Here is a 21764-nt window from a genome sequence, read left to right on the forward strand (position 1 = left end):
AGTCAATTAAATGTCTGTTTTAAACATGTTTGAACTGCAGAGTTTTCTTCCTCTTGATAGAGTGGACTTGGTGCAAATTCTGGTCCCATTGCCAGGAGTGTGGATTTACACCCTGGTTTTACCAGAACCTGAATTTGACCCTTTGTTTGGAAATGGTTTCCTTCAGGTCATGCAAAATGCATAAGATTACAACAAAGAAATATTACATTAGATGCCAATCCTACTTTGTTTTTAATAAAACTCTCAGGGTCTCCTCATATGTGATTGCAGGTAAATTTAGTTGAAAAAAAAAAAAAAAAAAGATGTGGGGTTTTTCCTACTTTACAGGTAGAAGGAAAAAGGGTGAAGAATTAAAGATTCATTCATACTTCTTTGATCAAAAAGATGTTTCCAAAAGTTTTGACTCCAGAAGATTCTTCCAGCTTAAAATACAATAAGATGATATGCTTCCAAACACGCTAGAATTGTGCAAGGCTTTATCCCAGACTTTTTCCCCTTTTCTGGGCTTTTTAGCCTGTGAGAGAGTACATACAGCCACACCAGCCACTACCCTTCCTGTGCTTGGGAGTAGTCAGTGGCAGTAGTCTAGGAGGACACCTGCTCCAACAGTGCAAATAATTGGCATGAGCTTTTCTGTAAAAAGCTGCAAAAACCTCCAGTCCGAAACCTGGAATACAGACAAAAAAAATATGGCTGTGCTAAGTTTCCAGTAAACTTCCTTCTTTAAAGGTGCCTTTGTTCCAAAGCCTGATTTTTATGAAGAGTTCAGCACATTATTCACAGCTTAGTGCCTGTTCCATCTGATGTTGCAAACTTTACTGAAGGGATTGGTAAGAAATGAAAATTTTGTGGAGCCAAAAACTCTGTAAGTCAAACTCACATTCTCTATCTCTCTCTCACACACGCGCGCACAGAGTGTCCCAACTTTTCAACAACAGATCCATAACCTTAGCTATACATTGTATTAGACCTAGGAAACTGCATGAACCACACAACACATCGGTGTGCGTGATGATAGGTTTCAGGTCAAATACAGAGGGAAATTAAAGCCATATATCAGAAAACTCAGCCTACTGCACAGCTACCAAAGCTTCTTTCACCTCTAAAGCATCATACACAGCCTTGAGAAGAATTCCTTGCCTGTCTCTCTGACATGCATTACAGGAGCTGAACGCTGCATAAATGAATGGTGTTACTCAGGAAACTCCGCTAACAGGTTCTCTGCTGTGCAAAGCATGTAAGGATCATAAAGCTCTATTCGCTACTGGGTATGTCATCCATTAGTAGAAGAGGTGAAACTTCAGGTGTGACAAAGACATATTTATAACATCCAGACAGTAAGGTAAGGGTGATTGTGCTGGTTCAGAGTACTGAGAGTTTGTCAAACCCACATCATCTCAGGTATAACCTTCACAACCCATTCTTGGTTCCTCTGAATAGCGTTTGTAAGAATGTTTCCAGAACAAAGAGCTGGAAACTTGCCTCAGCATCATTGCACAAGGCTGCACCTACTGATTACACGCAGTGTTAAACATGAAATTGATACTGATTTTTGCTGCGTTGTACTCCGTCAGACAGAAGTAACCCAGGGCTAGTTTTTATGCCTTTTTTATTGTCCATCCCCAAATTAGTCAATATGTATGTTTTTATAGATAATATATCTAACCAGACTGTTACAAATTTGTTTCTTTCAATAGCTCTAGGTAATTCAGTGGAGAATTTTACTTATATCTAGTACTTCAAAAATGTCCCCCTGCTCTAGATATTAAGTAAATTCGGGGCTCTTGAGGTTTCTGTACTAGTTTAATTGGGATCTAGTCTGGTCTTGTTTACTCCATTCTAACAGTATTGATGTGTACACAGGGCAAGCCTTAGATAAAATGCTGTTGTTCAAATTAATCGGTATAGTTTTCGGTTTTCCAAGTAGGGGTGCTTCATCAAGCTGGTCAAGTAATGCTCTCCTACCTGACCAGACACGAAGAGAGTTCCTCTGCTCACGGAAAGCTGAAACACAGAGAGCAACTTGGGCAAAAAAAGCAGTTAACAGAGAACTTGTAGAATGCCCTTCTAAAGAGAAAAAAATGTTGCTGGGAAGGCTGCTAGAGAAAATGAACATCTTTGCCCTGTGATTCACCTGGAGCTCAGCTTGGAGCTGAAGTCTCGGTAAAGAAAATTGAGGTTGCTCTTACAAGAAGCCTTTATTTGTTCTCACTGGGCATGCAGCTTCCTGAAAAAATGCCTAAGGATGGCGAGGGTTTCTAGCATATTCTCTGCTCTCATAGAGGTTTCTGTAAAAGTGCTTCAGGGTTGCCAGATATCTTTCTGTAGGTTGAATTCATTGATGACTGAATGGCTTCTGTAAAATACTCAAAAAACCTAATCAGAACATGACCTGGTTTGTTGCCAGATGCAGCTGTTTTCCATTCATCCTTTGCTGTTGTGGTGGTGACTTTTGCTGCCTTTAGACCGTCTTAGTCTCTTCTTCCTTGGCTAAAGAAAAGCTTTGAGCAAGTCACAGGCTCGGGATTTTAGTCCTGGGAAATTGATGATGATTTGTATTCTGCAGGATAACTTTTCGCCAAAAAGTAGGGGTCTTCTTCAGGAAAACTGACAGTTTGGAACTGTAGCTGCTCATAGTCAAAACACAATTGTCTGCCAGGTTTTGTAAAGAATTGCTCTAGTCATTAGAGTTGCAAAATAGCAATATAAGGAAAAAAAGAAGGTCAAGCGTTTTTATCAAATAAATTCCTCATTGAGCATCAGGGTTAAAGCGCTGCTAAAAAAAGGAGACCTGTTTATTTGTAGAGGATTCAGCTGTCTTGGTAAATAGCACATAAACTATCTACATAGTTACTAACAGTTGTCTCCTGTGATCTGTTTCCAAGTTCAAAGCATCTGTACTGCTCCCTTCCGCAGACACTATTTAGTAAGTAAGGGTGAGTTTGACATCCCTTCCCAGAGAGCCACAAGACTTAGGTCCCAACCTTTGAAATCACAGCTATGGGAACCAAGTATGGGAGAAAGCCCGTGTGCTGAGTGAGGGACTGCTGAAAGCTAGGGACACCAGGGAGGCAAGCAGATGCCCCATCCCTTTACCATCCCCAGGAAGGAAATGTCACCTGAAGGCAGGCAGGAGGACATCTGGGACGCAACGCAGCCTCCTGAAAAAAAAAAAAAAAGGCCTTGTTTACAAACTGTATTGGTCTAGCTTTTTGGCTACCAGAGCAAAACTAAGAGGAGAATCGCCCCCAAACCACACTCAGAACAGATTACAAGTCTGAATTCAGGGTTCTGAAAAGGCTGTAGTACAAGACCAAGAAACAAGTAAGACAGGATAAGCTCCCACTCTGGACAACATGAAATTAAGAAACCTGCCACGGGAGACAGGTCTTCAGCATTAGCCCTCAGGATTCGGTTTGCAAAAGCCCACTTCATTGTCTGCAAATGTCTAAAAGTGGCCAGGAAACACAGAGCCTTAAGGTTATGCTCCAAGTTTTCCTTTGCTTGTTAACTGAACCCACATCCAGATCCACATTTTAGTATTTTTACACATAGGAAATTGTACCTGACCACCCCTGTCTTACTGCGTTTCTCTCTTTCCGTAACTGGAGGTTGAGTGTGATATTGAAAGCAGTAGCACAGAGCAGCCTACACGGCTACATGTCACCAGAAGAAGCGGCACGTTGCCCTTCTTCTCCTTCATTGCAGCCTTGCTGAGCTGGCAGATAGCGATCAGGGCCTTTGGGAGTCAGAGAGTTCAACCATTCTCTTGCAGAAATGTTAACACAGCAGCTTCCCAGCATGTCCGGATTTCAAGTAGCGAAGGAAACGGGCATTTGGAGGGACGAAGGGCCTTTGCATGTTTATAACCTTGTGGAAGGAATGTACTGAAAACCACGGTGAAAGCTTCTGCCTTTCCCTGTTGCATCAGGTTGTTCAGACTTTCAGCACATCCAAGGCACAATAAAATCTGTCGGAGGCAGTTTAACTAGAGCCTCAGCCAGCAATCTCTCATTTAATCTGAAGGATTAAATTAATTGGTGCATAAACCCATGGATTCATTCAATGCTGACGTTGGCAGAAAATGAAAAATTTAGAACTGAGTTTCCTCCTGTTGCACCTACCTTGTGAAAAGGAATAATCTCAGACTTTCCAGACCTGAAAGAGGTTTAATATACATTTTGCACTTCTACAGATACGGCGTCAGTGTTTTTGCTTTAAGCACATAATCAGTAGTCATATCTCTCAGTTCTCTTATTTCACAGAACTTGAAGGCTCTCGTTTGATGATCTTTAGTATGCCTTGAGCCAGTTTTTAAATTACTCCTATCTGAGTTTCGTTCCATACGTAACCCACTGTTTATATCACTGTATTAACACCTATCTTATGCTTCCCTATGCCTTATACGAGTTTTGATTCATCTAGGGGCAATTTAATAATGATTTTTATTTTCTCTTTCAGTTAACATACACTAAGCCAAACCAAAGGAAAATTTGTGGCAAGTTTGGTGGCAAGAGCAATCAGTAAAAATGAAGTGAAATGAACTTAGGGTTATTCATGTGATTTCTTCTTAGAAAACACTTGACATAGTGAGATGTGACTCTCTTACAAAAATATTTAAGTCTAGTAAAAAATCTCTTCAGGCATTGAAAGTAGTCGGAAGGAATACAGACAATCTATGCACAACAATTTTTTTTCTGAGGGATTTAACTGCAACTGACAATGACACTATCAACTGATTCTAGGAAATGGTCCAAAATATTTGTGCAAAAGCTAGTCATTTTACAAAATTGCCATGTTTATCCCGGGCCTATGCCAAGAACTGAATGCATACTGTATTTGAGAATACGCTGGCAGAGTGTTACTGCTGCATAATTCTAATTGAAAGACAGAGCCACTTAACATTTACGGAATAAAGGGAATAATGCTTCTGATTATGAAAAAAAATACTTTAGTAGCTATCCTTAAGTAACACATTCTGAAGCATTTTTAAATTAACTGGTTTTGAAACAGTGTATGTCAGTATTCTCATGGTGATTGGTTTGAAGACTCTGCTGATATGGAATATTGGTAATTGATACAGAATACTGATGCAAGCATTAATGTAAAGAAAACGCCATGCAAATAATCTGTACTGAAAATACTGTGGCAGCTGCAGTCTCACAAGCTTGGTAGTTCAGGGTGCTAACACCACAGTCATTTTATCGCTGCTTTACTGAGAAATAGGATCCAGTCTTTCTAACAGACTGGAGGAGGTCCAAATGCCAGATAGTTCTATGGATGCTTATGGGACATTCATTGTTCCTATTTCTATGGGACTATCCTCTGTGAGACTGCCCTCTCAGTCTGAAGCCCAATCCTCTCTGGAACAGAGCTAGCTAAAAAAGTTTTAATCAAAATGCATTTTCATTAGAATGCCGCTTTGTCAAAACTGCAGTTTTTCAGAGGTGTCTGTGTAATGGCTTTAGGAAAAACCTTTTTTTTCATTCCAACGCATATTGCTGGTCAAAATGTAAAAGGTTGAGGTAGACGGAAAGAGGTCTTGATATGCCCAAGGGTAATTTTTTTATCATTTCCATATTGTAGGCAGAATTTTCTGATGCTACTTTATAGGCACGGTGCTCTGTGTCGCTGCCTGAGGAAACCTCTAGGGAGGAACAGGGTGTGCAGTCCAACTGGCTCAGTAGAGCTCACACTTGATGTCATCCGGGTTTTGCTCGTGGTGATCATTGTGCCTCCTAGTGGGTCTGCAAAAGAAAAGGGCTCCAATCCCTAACTACCACAGATCTACACGCAACTTTCATAATTGTAAGGACTGGCACAGGCTTCTTCAAATCCAAATATAACGTGCAATGTATAAGCTGTTTTGGTCCTTGCAGCTGTGTGATAAATTCCTTGAATAGATGAGACCCGGCAATACAAAGTGTATTTCATCATTGCCTTAACACACAAGTTTAGGATCCCGAAGGCTGCTGACGCATTGCAGTCTTTAACCCGAGCTGTGGCATGCAGCGCGTTCAACATGCAGAAGAAGCGAAGAGCAGGTTCCCTACCTGCTTCCAGTGTGTCTTCTCTTATCACATGTGCTGTCCCCTCAATGCAGACAGCACAGGCTCTCCTCTGCTCAGGCCTCTCCAGAGATCAAACGAAATAAATAGTGGTACTGAGGAGGGCAGAGAAGGATCAGACATTGAAAGTCAGAGAGAAGAAAGCTGAAATAGAGGGCAGGGAGGTGGACGGATCTCGGAGCAGAGTCTGTAGGATAACACATGAGAATCTGAAAGGAGAATCCAAACAGGGCGATGAGAGGCAGCCTTGTGTCTCAGGCACAGGCGCAGTGGTGATGCCCTGGTGCCTGGACCTTAGTTTCGCACACTGCTGAGGAAGATTTGGGGGATGAAGAAGACCGGAAGAAGCAGAGGGGAAGAGGGGGAACGATTAATGGTATTTAGATGGTGCATTGGGTATCTTGGCTGCTGATTTCCTTGTGTTTTTTAAATGCCTGTGGGTGGAGAATGGTACTTAGCATCCCTAGGTCAAATACAGCAAGACTTTTGTGTAGGTATGCAAATTGCTGTAAGTTAAATTGCATCATGGCAAGTGCTCAGACGGGGAGAAATTCCTGATGTTAATTACCGCAGCTTCAAGGCTCTTTGAGGTCTTCTCGCTTTATACTTTAAACGAGTACAGTTTATCATTTTCACTCCAAACAAGTTGTCCACCTGACAGTTTTAAGCAGTCTCTCTTTGCACTTTCCTCCTCATCATATTTAGCAGCTCTATATCATATAATGTTTTATTTGTTCCTTTTATGACTAGAGGAAAATTTGTGTGCTTCTAGGATAAAGAAGGATAATAAAGCAATAAATTTTAAGGGACAGGGGGTACTAATGAACCGACTAGCATGGCAAGCGAGGAAAAGCACTCCCATGAGATATAGCCAAGCTATGAGCCAAAGTATATAATTTTATGTCCAGTGAATAAACATTTTTTAATGGTTTCTTGGTAAGTTTTGCCATTACATTGCTTATGCTTAATTTGCCCGTAGCAGGGTTAGTAAACCATGTGAAACGGCTTGTTTGGACTACAGAAAATAGATTGTATGATTTTATTTCTCTGCCAGCTGTACAGGGAGGAACACAGGTAACAGCAGTAGTGTAGCTAGATCCAGACCGCGTACAGATAGAGCAGAGGAGTAAAGAGAATTTGAAACCGAATTCTGGAGTTAGAAGCCAGCACGTGGAGATTTCCTGAAATTTTCTTAGGCTTCTAGGAGGATTTATATATGAATCTTTTATAAAGGAAAGGAGAAAAAACTTTTAAAAATGGAAATCATTGTGTTACATACTTCATCTAGGAAAGCCCTGGGAATTAGCAGGAGAGAACATGTAAGGAAGAGTGTAATTCGTGTACAAATATAATAGCAATGTCATCCAGAACAAGCCTTCAAACGTTGCACTGGTTGGTTGATTTCAAGACATTACAACTGCAGGAATGGCAGTAAAATATGTGATCTAAACCCACACTTGTGCTCAAGTTCTTTGAGAGGTCAGAGCTTGAATAAATTGAATATGACATATGAAAGAAAAATCTTTAACATTGTGGACTTCATGTTTAAATCAGCTGCTGCTGCTTTATTTCAGTCCTTCCTGTCTTCTGCCTACAATGTTGCGATAGAGCCTTGTATTTGATTTTTAACACTTATGCCCTTAGTTGTGAGAACCCTGATTTTCTCTACTTCTTTCACCCTGAATAATATGGGTCATCGCTATCTTATCATCTCAAGTGAGTTCAAGGAAATGCTTGTCCCTGTTTTGAACAAGTCAGCATCCTTCATCTCTTTCTGCCACTGTCACCACCACCAGTATGAGACGAGATCCCGTTAAGGAGACATGATCTGATCTTCCCCGGAAGGCTGTTATTTTGAGAGGCAAGTGTGTCCCTACAGCTGCCACAGAACGCACCTATTCTCTTGCCTACTGCTAGTAAAGTACTTAAACTGCTTATTACATTAGTACTTTCAATCAATATTTATAATGTATTTCTGATTGAAATTCACATTGATTTGTACTAACGTTACTTATTAATTCCTTGAATTGATTAAGGCGAGTAGAGTGCCATTTTCAGTTCCTGGACAGGGTATAATGTAAGAATACAGCTCCTGCTGGAGAGTGCCTTAGTGCAGTGCCCTTCTAATAGTCTCCGCTTCTGCTGCTTCGTTATTACCTTGTGCATAACAAACATTTCTGAATTATGGAACTGGCAGGGCCCTTACCAGCAGAAATAAGAAGCTTTGTAGAGAAGCCTTTTCTGGCCCACTCCCTACAGAAACTCTGAACTTTCAGGGCAGCTCCAGAAGATAAGGAAATCAGAAACCAGGAAGGAAAATTTCCTTAGAAAGAGTTTTCAAGGAATTTAGAACTGTCAAGCTGCTACCTTACGGACTGAAGCAATAAGATAATCATGGCTCAAATGAATTTTGGGTTACTATAACCAAAGAACCTAGCACAACAAGTGATTAAGTCATTTAAATGTATATTCTGTTGTCTCAATGATCAGTGAAGGGGCTTTAGAAGATTTTTTTTCCAGAATGTACATTGTTACAGCTCTCAGGTTCACAGAAGGAAGCCTTGAATAACACTTTGAAATTAGCAGATCTAAATCTGGCAACCTAAACAACTAAGAGCTGGTAATGCAAGAGGTACACATGAATTTACCTGGCAATTCTAGAAAAAGGTTTGATTAGCCAACTCACAAATTATTCGGTATATGCAACAGGTTTAGGAATAAAAAGGGCAAGGGGAGCATAATCCCAAGTTTAGGAAGCCTCCCAAGGCTTATGTGACACTGTAGAGCTGTTTCAGTCACCTATGAGACCCTAAAATACTAACTGAAGTCCTCGGAAAATATTTTTTACCTCTGCCAGCACTTTTGGAATAGTGTCATAGTAGAATAGTAAACATTAAGGTAATGTGATACAGTTGTGATAGGATTCTGATTTCCTGAAACAATAGGCTGAAAGATGATCCAGGCAGCTGCTTCTAGTCCCATAGACAGCATCCCCAACACACCTTATGTTGACAGCTCTAAGATGTATTTAAATGTGAAGATGCTGCTTAGGCTTAATAGTTTTGGATGCCATCCATAGTATTAAACTAGTCCAGATTAGAAATTCTAGGAATTAACGTACGTAGCTGTCGGTGGTTGTTAGAGATGTGAATGGCAACCGAAATGTATGAATCATGTAAAGAAATTAATCACCAGTGAGTGATTTTGGACAAAACACTGGTCACATACTTTGGATACAAGAAGTCCTGGAAGAGACTTCCTGAAACACTGAGAAAACTTCATCTCAGTTCCTCCTCATCCTGAAGGACTGTCCGCAATCAGTCTTAAAATATGACACAGCTTTTCATGGTCCATCATGCCATCTACTCCTCATCCTCATATGACATTTGATAATCAAGAGCACTCAAAATTTAGAGCACCCTGCCCACATTAGCACCCAAATTGTTTGCAACTTGGGTGTTGCCTACAGCAAATTCATGTTTGTCATTGTTACATTGCAAGATAGAGATTTAAGTAGCTACATCAGCTATGTGCAACACTAAAGAGTACTGCTGAACTTCTGAAAAGGAATATATAGTAAAGTTTGGGAACATCTTCCTTTAGCAAGGAAGTGGGACCTTTTTGTTACAGTATTCTGTGGTTTGATATCAGACTCACTTATTTGGAAATGTAAGCTCTTGGCGTTCTCCCAGCTCTACATTTCTACTGTCTTGTACTAAAATATTCTGATGCTTGGACATTATAATAACTTGCATTTGCATGATTTTTGATTGCTTAGTTTATTCCAATCAATTCAAAGAAGTTTTAGCTTTGTGTTGTACTAGGACAGGCTGCGTATTGAGAAGGTAACTTTTGATTTTCCCATAAAACCATTGATATATAAAGACTTCACAATTTTTCTTTTATGACATATTTTGCTGCTTCTCTCCATATCACACTCTTTTATGATTTGTTTAGAAAATAAATTAGTAGAGAACATTTGCTTTATAAAAATATGTAAGAGAGATCATCATTTGCAAATTGAATGCAGCCTGCAAATAGTAGGCTGTAAATCAGTTACTTTTGTTCTCGAGGCATACCTTGCTCTTTTTCTGGTTTGTGGGTTTTTTTGTTTGTTTGTTTGGGTTTGGGTTTTTTGGGGGTTGTTTTTTTTTTTTAAGATAATATCAGCTTTTTATGTCAAGAAAATGTGATAGGCAACGGGAAGACTGTTTTAGGAAAGTCTTCAGATTTTATAAGACTATAGGAAAAAGTTTTTACCAAACTCAAAGAGATGAGAGCCAGAGCCACATTTTCAAAGGCTTTAAAAATTTGGAGCAGCTACTCAAATTTAAAACTCTGAGATCTTGATTACTAATGAAATGTTATTATGAAGCTGCTATACTTCCTGAAGAATCTAGAAATGTTTGGACTTACTTGAACCAGAATTTTAAGTTTCAATAATTTCCAGAACTGTAGAAGACTGGTATAGGGAAAAAGCTAAGCTTAAAACATCCTAAGAATTTCCTGTTGCAAGGATAAAGGCAGTATAACCATTAACTTGAGGGAAAATTACAAGTCTGGTGAATATATAGTAACAGACTGCATATTCATGAGCTTCCCATGGAGGTATTGAACTACTGAAAGAAGGACAAAAAGGACAAAAAGGGACTTTTTAAAATCAAGCCAAGCTATATGAACAATATAAGCTTTCAATTCCCCAAATACCATGAGAAGGTACAGAAACTCTAGAGCTAAAAAAGTGATTCTTCATTACACTTTCTCCTCTTTACTCAACCTGTTTCTACAAGGAAGGCAGGAAAAGAGAGGACAACTATGGAACATCAAGATGAGGCAAATACCTAAGCTGGCACTATTTCTTCAGCTCAGAGGTATCAGTTAGACTGCAGCATCCCAGATGAGTTTGCCAAAACACAGTACAGCTATTAAGTTAAAGAACTCCCTTTAATAATTGCAGTACGATGTAAAAGATGCCACTTTAATTTAAGCATGAATAGCAATGCTCATTAATAAAATTATATTTTGAAAGCTGGCATGAACTAACCTCAGCAGAAATTCTTAGCAAATATTAGTTTGCTGAATAAGCTCTTTGAATGTCTCCTTTGTAGTGACTGCCTTGCACAGTTCTGTAGATGTTTTGAAGAACACCAGTTACAACTAGCAAAGTGACAGACGTGTGCCTGAATAGGCATTCAGAGAGGTCACTAAGATTTGGTCTGCCCTTTCTTGCTTCTCTGGATGCTGCTCCTGCACGTGCTTTGCATAGAATTACTCTGCGCTGCATTAACACATCCTCACCTGCCTGGCAGCCTTAATACAATTCCTATTGAAATCCACAGAGGAGAACTCCAAGTAAATTCAGAATGTGCAGTAAGGACTGGTTTAGTCTTCATAAATTTTAGCTTCTTTGATTGCACTGTAGATGTTCTTTCAAGATGACAGATAGCCAAATTAATATTGGCTTGTAGATTAATTAAGGAACACAGCCCCTCATGGCATTATTATGCGTTTTTCTTTTATGCAGTTCAGTTCATCAATATGCAAGAAGTTTGATTTTGAAGTGCATCATGGAAAAACATTGCCTGATTGCTCCGCATGAAGAGGAAAATTCTCTCTTAGGTATCCGTTACCAGGTTCACTAAGTAGCAAAAGCACTTTTCTGAAAGGATTTGGTTTATCTGCAGAATGAGGCTATTTCTTCTGTATTAAGAATAAACATAGACAAAAATTATGTTGGACCATACAGATCTCTTTAGACTTTCTGGAACCAAATGATAAGACAATCCCCAAGGAACTGTCGTGCATATTGCACATTGCAGTGAAATAAGCAGATACCCTGGGCAATAGGAAGAAACAGAATGGTTTTTAATATCAGTTAAAGTCTTGGTGGTTTTGTTTCACTTCTTAGAATGTGAATTGAATTTTTTGTAAATGCATTGGGATCTATGGATACAAAGTGAGCGTTTGCATAATGGGTGATTGCACAAGATACAAACCTAGGCAGACTGAGCCATGCCATGTATGTACTGTATCTAACATTTGCTAAGGAACATTGCAGATATTCTTGTGATACAGTGACCACATCCAAATGTTTTCTGTGAGAACTCTGAAGGAAATTAATTTCCTCAAACAAAATTAATAAATGTGTACAACCATTCAAAAAAAAAAATGCATGCAGCATTTTCCTTTTGCTTCTCTTGCATAGATTTTCTGTCTTTTTGGTTTAAAAAAAAAAAACATATAAGGGCTTGGAGCAACTTGTATGTGCATTGCAGATGCCACAGGAACAGCCTCCCTGTGTGCCTGCATTTTGCAGGAGAATATGTAGAATAGACCAAGAGTTTTGAATTGTTATCTGTTGTTCATCATTTGTGCCCTGATTCAAGAAGGCAGTGGCACAGGTTTCTAAATGCTCCTGTAGAACAGAGATGCTTCCCCAAGTTAGGAACTCTGATAACCAACGCCTACATAAGTAAGTGCTGCTTATTTTCTAAACTGACACCATACAGTAGAAAAGGAGCACTGGAGAGATGAAATGCACTTACAAACATGTGAACTATTTGCCAGAATGACACATGCCTAGCATTTTGGGGACTGAACCAAATTTAGAAAGATAATGTCCTAATTCCTTTCTTGTGCCTCGTTAACTCAAATGCCACTTATATAAGCATGCGAAACCTGTCCTTCTTGTAATATACAGTTTGCAGAATTCAAGGTTTGGTTTACAAATAAAAAATGTATAGATTTTGTAGGCATGCGAATATATTCTATTCAGGCATGGGACTTATGAATAAATTGAGTCTGGAGACAATGTATAACAGCGGATTTGACAGAAGAGAGTTTCTCTTGAAAGACTCCAAATCTGAAGCCCAATTATGACATTAAGGGGCAATATGCAAGTATTTCACTGTTGATCACTTTAATAAGGGATAATAAGCTGTTTCTGGTGAAATCCATTTTTAAAGAGGGAATGAACAGTGCTGCAGCAAAGGAAATGCAGGAGTGACAGAAGAGGAGACAAGAAGCAGGCAAGAGGCAAGCAAAGAGAATAGGGGAAATGAGGGAAGATCAAACACAAATAGAGCACATTGCCCATAATGATGACCTTGTTGTGGTTTTGTAGCTTTAATGGCTAAAGGATAGAGAAGAGGCAAGTTTTGTTGGTGATATCATTACTAATGATTTATATCAGTTGGCTTAATAAATTATATTACCTGCCTACCAATGTGGCTTCTTGTACTGACAACCACCAGAGGTAGCTGGAAGTTTTCCGTCAGAAAGTTTGGCTGGCTTGGGTTTTTGTCTGTTTGCTTTTGTTTGTTGAGAGTGTATTATGGAAATGTTAATCTAATTTTTTTCATTATTTTGTGAAAATCCTTAAACTTAAACCCCTCAAACTTTTCATTTTCCCACAAAAAACTTAATGCTGATATCAGCAAAAAATCACTGAAAATTAACACCCCCTTTTACTGAATAATTTGAATACATATAATTTTCCATTGAGTGTCATTGAACATGACAATATTTATCAAGTAAAAAGTTTAAAATATCGGCAACTAACCTCACTGAATCAATGGAGGTCATTATTTACCGAAAAGAACTACCCTGGCTCACAGCAGCTTCTCTTCTTATAGCCTAACCGCTGTACTAATTTGTGACTATTTCCTACCACCACCTCAGAAGACAAAAAGGCGTAGAGGAAGGGGAATCGCACTACACACACCCTGAGAGACGTGCGATGGGGGTCCCGCTGACAGGAGCAGCACTGCAGCTTTATAAAGTCTCTTACAGCAGCTACAGCAGATGAAGCAACAGCTGCTGGAAAGTATTTCAAACGGCAACCAGATGTGTGATGCTGTCCCCAGTGCATATATGGGACGGAGATGGGTGCATTCATCTCCCAAACAAGACTGATCCCATCAGGCTCCCCTACTTTCCTCAGGGTTACTCCAACGGCAGAAGGTTTCTTAGCCCCTCTTCTCCAGTTGTGGCTGTGGATTTTCTAAGCCCCAGCTATCCTCCAACACTACTCAGGGTCAGAGTCAACTTTATCCAGGCTTTGTGGACCCTCTGATGCCCTAGAATACCAAGGAGGGAATGTCTGCACGTGATCTGGCATCCTGGAACAAGATGTGAATGATGTGGCAGGCTCAGGGTCCAGAGAACAGGTTCAGAAGTGGGCTTCCCTGGACCCGTGTATTTCCACTGGGCATTTTGGGCCCCTTTTGCCTTGGGACATTAAAAGTCAATAAAGGTATCCTGTGTGCCTCCAGACACTCTCTTGGAGAAACATCTCACCTCTGATACATGTCCTTACAAGAGCCCTCTAAAAAAGGGAGCTTGTGGAATGTCACAGCATAATTAGATAGAGGCTTTCCTGGTGAGACATTGCAGAGGGCAAGAAGATGACGGTCCCATACTGGTTCATCCTCCGGGCACACTTTTCCTGAGCAGAGCTCACTGTATCTCAGGCATGTGGGGCTGCCCACACAGTAGCCTTCCAGAAAGACAGGGAGCATAGCTGGGGAACGGAAGAGGGCCAGGAACTTCTTTGGGAGCTTGTTGGATGCCCTTTCCTGCTTGACCATTTCCACCTCTCAGAGGAAGGGTGTCCCCACAGCATGACGTGGTTGAACCCTCCTACCAGCCTGCAGGCCAGCACCACTGCCCTCACATGCCTTGTCCCAACAAGGGAGAGGGACCCACTGACCAAGATAGACCCCCACCCTCCTTTTTGGGGGGATGAAGTGAGTCTGGAGTACTCTGTTCTTGTTTTGCTGCTTTCCCTCAGCTGAAACACCTGTGCAGAGAACATGCAAAATTGTTGGTTGCTGTGGTAGAGCCTTTGAGGTAGGAGAAGCTGCAGAGGTGGCTGCAGCTGTAATCAGGAGGTTCAACGTGGGGATGGCAGAGGTGCGGAGTTCAAAGGATCCTGGGGGGCCATCAAGGCACAAAGTAACTCAGCAAGCTGATGGTGACAGTAGCCCAAGCAAATCCTGTCTTGCACGGAGGGGACAGGAAATATTCTGTGGGTTTGCTTTCGCTGTGTAGTTCAGAGAGGCATCACAGAAAGCGCAGGAAGAGAGCAAATAGCAGGGGGAAGAAATTGCTGGAAGCAGATGGGGAGTTAAAAGTGAAGAGTCTGGTGGGAAAGGAGGGAACATGGTGGGTAGCAAGAAACTGCCTGTCAGAAGTGCAGCAGAAATATGACACAGCAGGATGAGGAGAGGTTGGTGTTGCACACATCAGGAATACAGACCAACAGAGAGAAAATAGATGTTTCCTGGCCGTTCATAAGATAAGGCATAAAGGATATTGCAGCCTCAGTTGCAGTGTTTGCTAGGGCTGTGGTGGTAACACGTGGCTTCATATACTTCCCAGTGGTGTCTGTTGCTGAGACAAGGGAGGAAAGTGAGGCCAGAGTAGGTGTGCAGGGACTGGAAGGCATTAGCTATGTGTCCCAGTTTCAGCTGGGATAGGGTTAATTTTCTTTTCAGGGTGAGTTGAGCCAGTTTGCAGAGGTGAAAGCCATCCAAGCTGGCTTTAGATATTGCTGAACGAGAAAAATGGCCAGTACTTTATCCCTGCACTGATTCATGGATGGTGGCAAATGCTCTGTGTGGGTGGTTACAGCAATGGAAGCGGAACAACTGGCAGCACAGAGGCAAACCCATATAAGCTGCCCCATTGTGGCAAGATATTGCTGCCCAGATAGAGAATTTGATTGTAAAAGTATGTCACGTAGATGCCCACGTACCCAAGAGTCAGGCCAGTGAAGAATATCAAAACAACCAGCAGGTGGATCAAGCTGCTAAGTTTGGAGTGGCTCCGGTGGATCCAGACTGGCAACATATGGGTGAATTATTTACAGGTCGGTGGGCCCATGTCACCTCAGTTCATCAAGGAAGAAATACAACATATGGATGGGCTCATGACTGAGGGGTGGACTTGACCATGGACACTATCGCACAGGTTATTCATGAATATGAACTGTGCACTGCAATTAAGCAAACTAAGTGGTTAAAACTATTCTGGTATGGAGGATGATGGCTGAAATGTAAATATGGGGAGGCCTGGCAGGTTGATTATATCATACTCCCACAAACCTAGTAAGGCAAGCGCCATGCGCTTACAATGGTAGAAGCAACCACCGGATGGCTGGAAACATACCCTGTGCCCCCTGCCACCACCCAGAAAACTATCCTGGGCCTTGAAAAGCAAGTCTTTTGGTGACCTAGAACCCCAGAAAGAATTGAGTCAGACAACAGGACTCATTTCTGAAACAACCTCACAGACACTTGGGCCAAAGACCATGGCATTGAGTGGGTATATCTTATCCCCTATCGTGCACCAGTCTCCAGGAAGATCGAATCATACAATGGACTGCTAAAAACTACACTGAGAGCAATGGGTGGTGGGGCCTTAAAACATTGGGATACACATTTAGCAAAGGCCACCTGGTTAATTAACACTAGAGGATCTTCCAATTGAGGTAGCCCTGCCCAATCAGAACTTTTACGTACTGTGGAAGAGGATAAAGTCCCCACAGTGCACACGAAAAATATGTTAGGGAAACCACTCTGGGTTATTCCTGCCATGAGCAGAGGCAAACCCTTTGCTTTTGCTCAAGGACCCAGGTGCACTTGGTGGGTGATGCAAAAGGATGGGGAAACCTGATGTGTACCTCTAGGAGATTTGACTTTGCATGAGAACAGCCAATTAATTAAAGTGTATGATGTTAATTGCTAAATTACCACTATATGTCATCATTACTACAGTTGCTATATGCTATATCAATAGTATTACAGTAAGAATCAGCCAAATTAATGAAGGATGGACTTAGATGAACTGAGCGAAGTGCAGTGGTGATTAGAACCAGAACTGGCTGCAGCAACTGGTGCCTGGCAACTTTCTTGAGGTCAACATCCTCAACCCACAGGCCATGGGCACGGACCGTGCCAGATAGCACCAGCTGTGAGCTCCAGATGCAGCATGCCACAATGCAACATCACGCACACCATCTCTCCTGCCCTGAAAGACTGTTATGACAGATGGAGCCCAAAGTTATGGACTAAATGAACTCAATTGACATTTTAGAGGGATGTCTTATAGACTAAGGGAATGATATCTCTGTGTGTATATAAATATATATATACACACACACCCCAAAGACAGGAAAAGTGGAGGTGACTTACTGAAAAGTGTAAGACTTGGGCATGAAATAAAGGATGGATACTGTCCTGGTTTCAGCTGGGATAGAGTTAATTTTCTTTCTAGTGGCTGCTATGTTTCAGATTTGGTATGAAAGGAATGTCAATAATGCATATTTTTTTAGCTGTTGCTAGGTAATATTTATAGTATTCAAGAACTTTTTTCACCTTCCCATAGAAGCTGAGAAGGAGCAGAGACAGAACAATGGAATGGCCAATGGAATATTCCGTACCATAGGTGCCATGCTCAGTATATAAATGGGTGTTGGCCGGAGGTCAGGAATTCACAATAACTGTTACAGATGGTGCAAATTCATCAATTTATGAGGTAGTGAGAATGACTTGTGTCATTATTATTATTGTTATTATTTTCCTTTTCTGATATCGTTCTATTAAACTGTCTTTATCTCAAACCACGAGTTGTTTTTTTCCCCTTTCCTTTCCCCTCCTTTTCTCCCTCTTCTTCCTGCCCTTATCAGGGGGAAGAGGGGGAACTACGTGAGCAGCTGTGTGGTCCTAGCTGCTGGCTGGGGTTGAACCATGACACTATGCTTCTACTGTGAGGTGCTTGCACCAGGTTGTTCAAGAATTAGCAGTAGCCTGCGCAGTGACCACGGCATGTCTATTCCCCAGTGCCTGTGCCCAGCTGCCCAAATCTTTATTCCGCTGAGACCCTGCAGGATGCAGCGTCCAAGTTCAATGTGAGTGTGACCTGGGCTCAGAAGTTTGTAGGACTCCTGCCAGGGTCGCTGCCAAGTAAACATATAGTTTGGGCGCAGCCACCTTCATTTGGGGGCAGCAATTTTCAGTACATAGATACATGCCAAGCTTCTGCTCGTGGCCATATGGTCAGAAATTGCTGTCAGGCTCCTTCTGGTTACTATTAAGGTTATAGACATAGTCCCCTTGCAGGCAACTGTTTTTGTTTGGGAAAGAATCACACCCCGCTCCACCACCTGGCTGATATTAGCTCTTCTCAGCAGATCCCTGCATTGATCCACTTGTATATGGGCCTCCAAGCTCACTCGGCTGGCTTACAGCTTCTGTCACCACCTATGAAAAAGTATGGCCTTGAACTTCTCATCCCCTTTGTCCCTTCTTCAGGCATTGCAAAGGGGTTAAAATAGCTTAGTGACCGTGAACTCCACTTTGTATCCCATTTGTGTCAGTAGAGAGTTTGGAGACAAGGTGACAGCAATGTATGTACCTATGGTGTTGCACTACTATAGCAACAATCGAAGCAGAAAACATTGCCTTACTCCAGATCACCCTTTCAGATCCTATGAAAAGCAAAGAAGAAGGGGGGGGGGGAGCAGGGGAAGGAGATACTTTGTGAATGGCAGGTGAAGGTCAAGTGCACATGCACACAACGCTCACCCACACACTTTCTTTCAAGTTCTTGTCTCCTCTCTTCTGCTTGACACATAGATCATGGAAATTTGTGCAGGACTCAGCTCACAGGGAGCAGCTCTGTCGGATCAGAGAGAAAATACTTCTGCCAAGAACATGGTATTTCATCTCCTTCCTTTGCTGTTCAAGTAGGATTATGATAGCTTCCCAGTTAGCATTGAAATAAGCTGAAATACTTCAAGCCAGTGCTATTTAAATTAAAATTAATATTATCCTCCTGCACTGTGAAATAAACCAAGTATTTGTCAGTGCTCTAGGTAGAGAAGAGCTAAAAATCAAATATGCCCTTTGTGCGTAGAAACCCCTTTCAACGTCTATAAATATAACAAAGTCAATGCTTGCCATGTCCCAAATTCTTACCCAGATTTCTTCTTTCAATTTCAACAGATTCACTGACACCCAAATGCTTTGTTATAAAGATTGATAACTGTGACAGTAATGGGAGGCAGATCCATCCATTACTCAAATAACTTTGCAGACAAGCACTAAGTAATATTTTAATTCGCTTATCAGTATTCCTGGTCATCTTCCAGCTCTGCATGAGCATCCCCAACACAGGTTCCTATGGTTTGAGACACACCTGCAGTTTCTAGACTATTAACACTTACATGCATTACTTACACGATTTTAAGTAAAGTTTCATGTTAATAATACCAGAAACATAATGGTTTGTTACTGAAACGCAGATTGTTTCACACATAAAAATTCCTACATTTTCTTCCACTAAAATAGTCTTCCTCATTTCTCCTTCACTACCAGAAATGAGGTAACCTTCAGTTTTCTGCTATTAGTACATAATGAAAAAATTAGGTCTCCCTCCTTGTATTTCCTTGGCCTATAACTCCTGGTTGAGCCACCCATTCCCCTCTTCTGCCTCTTCTTCTGCTGTCAGATAGGAGTAATTGTTTTCCTGAACTGTTTGCTGGGATCCAGGAAACAAATGATAAACAGAAGCTTAAAACCATCACTCGTGTATTTGGAGATAGCGTGCACAAGGGCTGGCTTTCATACTCATCCCAAAGCAAAACGGGGCTTAAGCTGTGACTAGCACCATTACCAGTAGAAGAAATCTCCCAGCTTCAAATTTTAGGCACAAGACACATTTAAATCACAAAACACGGAGAATCTGCTGGAGATCTCGGTAAAGAGCATCTCACAAAATGTCAGGACTCCTGTGAGCCTGGAGACTTCTGCACCCTCAAGAGCCTCTCCAAAGGTGTGAAGTCTCTGTGCCGTGCTGAGGGGAAAGAGCTGGGTAATGTTTCTCCCCTGACAGTGTACAGCACCAGGAGATCCTTCAGAGAAACTGCTCATGGGGTGGAAGAGCAATGGAGAAGAGTAAAAGGAGCAGTAAACCCACATGTTCTTTCAAATGCTCCCAACTTCTGTCTTGCAGAAACAATTGGGACCTGGATGCAATGACACTCCTTCATGTCACCTGGGGCTCTGCCTGTGGCCAGCCAAGGGTTCAGCAAATGTGTTACTTGTTTTGCCATCGGGGCTGACATGGAAGAAATCTTTTCAGCTGATTTGGTTGGAGGCCAGGGTTCAGCCCTCGGTCGTGCCTCTCGCTTCCTTTGGTGAAATCCAGGTTTCACAGGTAGAGTTACCACCTGTAGCTCCAGAACCAACCTAGTCCAGTGAACGGGACTGTGTTCTCCCCTTTCCCCTCGCACATCTCCTCTTCTGCTTTCAGTGGATCTTGCACTAAAGTTTCTCTGTGTGATCAAAGGTGATAGAAGCGTTTCCCAAGCTTTAAAAGAAACTCTAGCTGGACCATTCCTGTCCTCATTCATCCGAGATTTTGTTCAAATATTCAGTTCACACTGTGTTCAGTATTGGTGCCTGTCAGACCTGAAGGTTCTGCTTGTTTATTCAGATATCAAAAGAAAAAATTAGAGCATGGGCACTTGTACTATACTGCTGCCTTGCAGTACTTCTAATTTCCTTTCACTTATGCGGGAAACTGGTTTGAATTTTAGGTACCCTTTCCACTTCATAACACCACAAACTCACAAACGTTTCTCGTACCCTTCAGTAAACCTGCACCATCCTTTCAAACTCTGGAGTAGATTACAATTAATTTTCATATTTGCATCAGAATATTTGAGAACAGGGTACTTGCAGCTTCTGAGAAATAAGTGAGGCACTAAAGCCACTTTGCTTCTACACGGCCTTTAAATCAGAGGACAATACATATTCTAAACACTTTCTTTGCAGACAGTAAATCTGATACGACATTTCTGGTATGAAGGACAATTTTTGTGTCTAAAGTAAAACATAGCTGAATGCTCTAAATTTTGCCAGTATAGAATGACTCAAGAGAAAAGTATGTTGTTGTTCCAAAGCTGATGGTGCTGATGTGGGAGTTCAGAAAGGTGGCTCAGAAAATTATGAGAACTGGTCATTAGAAGAAACAATTATATCTTTCTTCCGAGAGACTTTCCTGTTTGAATTTGACCTTACGATTCAGAGGAACGGACCTGCCCAGATACCTGCCTGTACTGACCTGGCAGTGGCAGAAACAAAACCAAGCACATCACAGCTGAATTTCTCAAGCTGTGTATATGCGTTATAGAGTGGTTTAAAATGTTCACAAGACAGCACTTTTCTATCAGGGCAAATGTGCACAACACACTGCAAATTACAGCAGATTTCTGCACTCAGGGTGAAAAAAGGAAGACCATTTTGCCATGATATGGCATAACGTGAGCCTAAGCAAGAAGTTACATTATCATGCAGGTAGTACTGCCTTGACTTTGCTGGGGGTGCAATTATACACATGGTCTTCTGTTACCGACACAAGGAAACTAAACAAGCAAGATAAGTGTTTATATCATTACTCACTTCTGATACAGCCGTCACTTTTCTGTACATTATTTTCAGAGGGGAAGGAAACCAAAACCAAGCATGATTCACTAACTTGATATTTTTCTGTGGGAAAGAAACTTCCTACTAAGAATATCATATCTCTCACTCTCCAGACAAATGAATGATTCAAGAGAAGTTTGGAAATGAGGTGGTAAGCTATCTACCTGGCATAATAACTTGGAGAGCCTTTTCTCCAGATCACCTG

The sequence above is a fragment of the Vanellus vanellus genome, assembly GCF_965231255.1.
Source record: "Vanellus vanellus genome assembly, chromosome: 1".
In the NCBI taxonomy this organism is placed as follows: Eukaryota; Metazoa; Chordata; class Aves; order Charadriiformes; family Charadriidae; genus Vanellus; species Vanellus vanellus.